This window comes from Neophocaena asiaeorientalis, unplaced genomic scaffold, assembly GCF_003031525.2.
Source record: "Neophocaena asiaeorientalis asiaeorientalis breed wild unplaced genomic scaffold, Neophocaena_asiaeorientalis_V1.1 scaffold316, whole genome shotgun sequence".
In the NCBI taxonomy this organism is placed as follows: Eukaryota; Metazoa; Chordata; class Mammalia; order Artiodactyla; family Phocoenidae; genus Neophocaena; species Neophocaena asiaeorientalis.
Window position 1 is genome coordinate 641,936 of NW_020172628.1, and position 7,510 is coordinate 649,445.

Here is a 7,510-nt window from a genome sequence, read left to right on the forward strand (position 1 = left end):
GAAGTCCTACCAGAGCAATTATGCAAGTAAAAGAAATAAAAGTTATCCACATTGTAAAGGAAGAAGTAAAACTGTCTATTGGAGGATCACATAATTTTATATATAAAAAGTCCTAAAGACTCCACCAAAAAAACTATTAGAAATAATAAATGAATACAGTAAATTTGCAAGATAAAAATCAATACACAAAAATCTATTGCTTTTCTATATGCTAACAATGAGCTATCAGAAAAAGCAATTAAGAAAACAATTCCATTTACAATTTCAATAAGAATAAGAATGAACTTAATCAAGGGGGTGAAATACCAGTCACTAAAACTATAAGACACTGTTGAAAGAAACTGAAGAAGCCACAAAAAAATGGAAGCATATTCTGTGGTCATGGATTGGAAGAATTAACATTGTTAAAATGTCTACATACTGAATCTACAGATTCAGTGCAATCTCTATCAAAATCCCAAGGACATTTTTCACAGAAATAGAACAAAAACTCCTAAAATTTATATGGAACCACGGAAGAACCCAAATATCCAAAGTAATCTAGAGAAAGAAGAACAAAGCTGGAGATATCACACTTCTTGTTTCCAAACTTTGTTACAAAGCCATAATAATCAATAGAGCAGGGTATTAGAAGAAAAAAAAGATATATAGATCAATGGAACAGAAATGAGACCTCAGAAGAAAACCCATTTATATATGGACAATTAATTTAAAACAAAGGGTCAAAGAACATAAAATGGAGAAGCATAGTCTCTTCAATAAATGGTGTTAGAAAAACTGGACAGCCACATGCAAAAAAATGAAACTAGACCAGTATCTCACACCATACACAAAAATCAACTCAACATGGATTAGACTTGAGTGTAATATCTAAAACCATAAAACTCCTAGAAGATAGGCAGTACACTCTTTGACATTGGTCTTAGCAATATCTTTCTGGACATGTCTCCTCAGGCAAGAGAAACAAAAACAAAAATAAACAAATGGAAATAAACTAAAAGCTTTTGCACAGCAAAGGAAACAATCTACAAAGTAACCTACAGAATGGGAGAATATATTTGCAAATCCTATATACAGTAAGGGGTTAATATCCAAAATATATAAAGAATGCATACAATTAAACAACAAAAAAGCAAACAACCCAGTTAAAAAATGAGCAGAGGGGCTGAATAGACATTTTTCCAAAGAAGACATAGAGATGGCTAACAGGCAGATGAAGAGATTTTCTACATCAGTAATTATTAGGGAATGCAAATCAAAACCACAACGAGATATCACCTCACAACTGTTAGAATGGCTATTATCAAAAAGGCTAGAAATAACAAGTGTTGGCAAGAATGTGGAGAAAGGGAACACTCATACACTGTCAAGGGGAATGGAAATTGGTATAGTCACTATAGAAAACAGTATGGAGATTCCTCAAAAAATTAAGAATAAAACTACCATATGATTCAGCTATCCCACTTCTGTATATGCACAACATTATATTTCTACTTCTGTATTCACTGTAGCATGCTTACCACAAAAAATTTAATTTCTATCCATCACAATACAGTTGATCCCCTTTACCCATTTCACCCTCCTTCCACCCTTTCCCCTTTGGCTGATAATGCTCATGAGACCTTCTATGTATCCTTGCTAGTTTTCTGTTTCCTTGTTTTATGTATCAAGGACAGTGTAATGTTTAATGGACAATTTTGAATTTGTCTATCTCCCCTTTCAATCCTACAAATCTGTTCTTAATGATTCCTGAAGCACTATTGTTTGGTTCAAACATATTTAGAATTCTTATGTCTTTTTCATGCATTCCCCATTTTATTATTACATAATGGCCCTCTTTATCCCTAGAAATTTTCCTTACGTTAAGTGCACTTAGTATGATATTGGTATAGTTACTGTAGCTTTCTTTTAATTATGATTTGTACCTTATACTTCCATCCTTTTACATTTTATTGTGGTGTAATATACCTAACACGAAATTTACCATTTTAACCATTTTTTAAGTGTATAATTTGATGACCTTAAGGACATTAACAATGTTGTATAAACATAGCCAGTAGACATCTCCAGGACTTTTCATCATTCCAAATAAAAGATCCATATCAAATAAACAATAATTCCCCATTCCCCTATCCCCAAGTCCCAAGACCCTGGTAAACTCGATTCTACTTTCTGTCTGTATGAATTTGCTCATTTCAGACCCTCACATAAGTGGAATCATAAAGTATTTTGCATTAAATGAATATTTTGTACTGTAATATTTTAATTCCTTTATTAATTTTGCTACATTTATTTTAGTTATTTTCTTAGCATTCTGCTTTAGGACTTAGCATATGCACATTAACAGATTCAAGTTCAGATTTATAAAACTTACTTGCAATGAGATAGAGAAACATTACACCTATGTTGCTTTATTCCGTCAGCACATTTTTGTGCTCTTATTTGATACATATCACACTTATATATGTTACAAACTAAACAATACTTTTTTATAATTACTAATATATATAATTTTATGTCTCTTAAAGAGCTGCAAAAATAAACTAGAGTAAGTAAACGTCACAATCTGAATGTACATTACAATAAATATAGACCAGTATCTTTCAAGAGCATAAACACAAATATATATGACAACATATATGCAAATTGATATATGCATATGTATATATTTATATGCATCATTATCACATATGATTCATCTCAAGTATGCAAGAATGATTTAGCACTTGAGACTCATTCAGAGTAATTCAATTCATCTTATTAACAGAACACAGTAGAAAAGTGATAATGATAAATTTTAAAAATCTGCATTTGAAAAAAATCAAAACCCATTTACTATAAATAAAACAGACAAAACAAAACAAATCTTATCAAACAAGAAATAGAATGGAAATTCCTTAATCTGATAAAGAATCTTTATAAAAATCTACAGTGTTCATCATACTCAACATGATATAATGAAAAGTTTTCTCTGATATAGAAAACAAAACAAGGCTACTCACCTGCTATCGTATCTTCCACTCTACATTTTATTGGATGTTTCATTCCCCTGAAATAAGGCAATACAAATAGTAAAAGGCAGGTGGATTAGAGAGGAAGAATGAAAACTCTCAGAATTTCAAAAAGCATGATTATGTATATAAAATTCCAAATTAATCTATGAAAATTTAGCAAGGATACTGGATACAAGGTCAACATATAAACTTTTATACATAGCACAAACGTCTCTGTATAAAATAAGCTGCAAGGATATATTATACAGCACAGAGAATACAGCCAATAATTTATAACTTTAAATGGAGTATAATGTATAAAAATATTTAATATATTGTACACCTGAAACTAATATAATATTGTAAATAACCATACTTCAATAAAAAGAATGTTTTATAAATATCAACAGGAAATTATAATAGCAACAAAATTAATCTATTAAGTGATGTGTAAGGAAGCTAAATAGAAAAATATAAATATAAGAGAAATTTAGAAATATCAAAATGAATGGAGGAATCTAATATGTTTGAGTATTGAGAGTTAATATTATTAAGCTGTCAAATTTCCATAAAATAATCAATAGATTCATTGCAATACAATCAAAATCCAAGAGTACTGGGTCAATTGGTTATTCTCATGGAATAAAAAAGAAATTTGATTTCTATATTTCATCACATATACAAATACAGTCCCAATTTATTTGGTCTAAAGGTTAAATGTATCACAATAAAAACGTTAGAGAACACTGTGCCACCAGGGAAGCCCCAGGGAAATATTTTTGTGACTTAGAGTAAGCAAATATTTCTTAAACAGAGCAAAAACGTGGTAATCATAAAGGAAAATAAACAAATTTATTTTAAGACCTTCTGTTTATCAAAAGACATTACTGAAAAAGAAAAGAAGTTTCAGGATGGGAAAAGTTAGTTTCAATACAACATCCAACAAAGAATGACTATCCAAAATATAACCTAGAAAATGAATCAAAAAGGAAGAACCTGAAAGAACAGAACAGAAAATAGGGCAAAATAATTAAACAGACACTTCCCAAGAGAAGATATGCAAATAGGTATTAAACATGTGAAAAAGTGGTCAAGTTCATTAATTATCAGGGAATTGCAAATTGAAATCACAAGAAGATACCACTAACCACCCATCTGAATTGCTAAAATGCAAAAAAAAAAAAGAGGATTAAACACATGTTCCAAGGGATGTAGGACAACGGGAATACTCATAAACTTTGGTGGTATAGCCTTTTTAAAAATATTTGAGAGAACCTACCAATGCTGAACATGTTTATAACAAATTTTCTGTCAATTCCACTCCACGAAAGATACATCGGTTTCAAAAGACATGTACTAGAACACCTGTGGCAGTACTACCCATAATTGTCAAAAACTTGAAATAATCAATGAGTGGGTAAATACATTTTTTTCATACAATCAAATACATTACAGCAAAGATAATGGATCACTGAAGGGTATTCTATAATCTGAATGAATTTAATAAACGTAACATTGACTAACATAAACCATACCTGTCTTAGCCTACTTGGGATATCCTAACAAAATACCATAGACTGAGTGGCTTAAACAAGAGACTTTAATTTCTCATAGTTCTGGATCCTGGAAAGTCTAAGATCAAGGTACCAGCCAATTTGACTCCTGGTGAGAGCTGTCTTCCGGGCTTACCTTCACATTATGTCACCATATAGAAAAGAAACAGTGATTTCTTGCTCTGTTCTTTTCCTTACAAAGCCACCATAAGTTACCAGCCATCTCACTGTAAGGTCCCCACTCTCATGATCTCAGCTAACCCTAATTACCTCCCAAAGGCACCATCTCTAAACACCATCACATCAAAGGTTAGGACTTCAACATATAGATTTTGAGGAGACACAATTCAATCTATAGCAATACTAAAATCAGTTCATGTTTTAGAGGAAGAAAGACTTTACCTCCACCCTCATAGGCTTGATAGCTGGGTCTATGAAATAAACTGATAACAGGCAGAAAATAGGAGAAAATATATACAAATTTATTATTTTTTAATATTACATTCACAGGGGCATCACAGGAAAAAAAGTGAATATCCCAAAAAAGCGGTGAGATTTGAAAGCTTATATATTGTATTAAAAAGGGGAAGGGGGAGGTGAAGGAGGATATGAGCCACTTAAAGGGAGAGTAAGCTATTTTTAGGAAAGATGAATAGGCCCTTAGAAGAATGATAGTTTGTCTGGGTGTGGTGTCAATGTCTGGTCTCCACTCTTGTGATAAGAGTCAATTTTCCCTGGTTAGTGAAACTCCTAGGGAGGGAATTTATGAAAATTTAGTTCCTTTAGGATCTGTCTTTAGGCATATAAAGGGAGTTGAGAGAAATCCTCTCCCTACATTTGCTATTTTTCAAGGGACTTCAACTCAAAATAATCAATATACCAAAGCTGCATATTTTGCAGTACCATGTACCTAACTCCTTCAATGTCATATGACCACATTTGTATAAAGTACAAGACAGCTAAAATTCATCAACACTGTGACAAGTCAGGATGGTGGTTACCTTTGTGGGAGGTTAGTGATCGGTAGGGAGCATAAGGCTTCTGGACTACTGCTGCTGTTTGTTGATCTGGGATTTGGTTACACAGGTGTGTTTCATTTTTTAAAATTCTGCATGGTATACTTATAACATGCACTTTTCTATATGTATGTATCAATATATTGTATTTAAATAAAAGTATCAACCCATACACAATCATGATATTTTTTAAAATTATATTTATTTATTATTTTTGGCTGTGTTGGGTCTTTGTTGCTGCACGTGGGCTTTCTCCAGTTGCAGCGTGCGGGCTTCTCATTGCGGTAGCTTCTTTTGTTGCGAAGCACGGGCTCTAGGCGTGGGGGCTTCAGTAGTTGTGGTACATCCATGTTGGAATTTTTTTTCCTATTGCAGTATTAGATCAATTTTAGAAGATTGTCTTCCCTTGTAAAAACAATCTTTCCATAGTTTACAGCCTTTCTTTTAGACTCTATTAATGTTTTGTAACATTCTAAAGAAATACCTTGTATAAAGTTAGGTTAATTGCTGGACAGTGTTGGATAGCATAGGTTTTTTGAGATATCACTGACTGTCATAGGGAAGTAATGTAGAGATATTGGAAATACTTTTTTGTTTTTTGTACTTTTGTGGTTTCCAGTTCCTGTCAACATTGTTATAGCAGCAGCAGTCAATTGGTTCCTGTTTCCATCTTTCAGTCTCCCGAGGATTAGCCTCAGAGTGTACCTTACAAGTTCCTTGCAACAGTCAGGTCTTATTCTTTGGCAGTCAGAGAATCAGCCTCCTGTGCTCCCTCATACCCTATGCCAGGCCCTTATGTTGTCCAAACACTCATTAAGTACATTCTCCTTAGTAATATGAACACCTGTTAACTCATACTCCCTCCTTGGTGATACAAGTGCCAAAACTTGAGGGTTCATCCTCTAAGCTCCTAAGTTCTAATATTATCATTTTTTATTCTTTTATTCTTATGCTACTGATTTTGGGGTTATCCTAGCATCCCTTTATTGCCTTCCAATACCTGGGGAAACAGTTCCCTATGTCAAACCTCATACATCTGAAATGCCCAGCTTGTTTTCTCAGCTGGATCCTTAGTGATACAAAAGATAGGTTAGCGTGAACCAAAAAGAAGTAGCCAGTTGAAAAATAAAGTTTTTTAATATGTCATTCAATGTAAGAAATAATAACCAAAAATCAAAGAAAATGGTGAATTAAATTCACCTTTATTGAAAAAGTGCATTTGTGTAAACATTTATATAAATATGTATATATATATACATACACATATGTGGCTATATATATACATATATACACATATGTGGCAATAAATTGACATTGGTGAACATGGAGAATTAGAGATACATGTAATCATCTTATATGAGCTTATATATATGAATATATAAAAACATTATATAATTATCCAAATACCTCAGCCTTTAATCCATGTAATTTCATAGAGATACAGCATTAGTATATATGTAAGATATTTGTGAAATGTAAAAATAATTATAATTGATAGAAGATAATCATATGTACAGATAATGTACATTTAGAATTCCTTTTTACCAAGGAACACCTGAGATTTTTATGATTTCTTAATAATTACCAACTCTAAATATTATATAAACAGTCATCTCATTAGACTGTTTAAGCGACTTGATGAACCTGACCTATAATGTTTATCTGGTTCAGCCATTTCCTTCTTTATGTATTTTGCTGTCAACATTGCATTAATCTTTGTCTACTTTTTAGTTCAGCACAGACAAACAACAATCTGCTTCATCCTATTATGAAGAAAAAGAAAAACAATGAAAGGACTCATCAGGCTTATGATTTACAGTGTAAGATTTCAGGTTTGTTGTGACTTTCCATTCAAGGAGCACCTGACTGAGTGGTATGAGGGATAAAAATGGAAAACAGACAATTTAAAAATATAGTTGCAGACTTTAATACTCAACTTTCAACAATA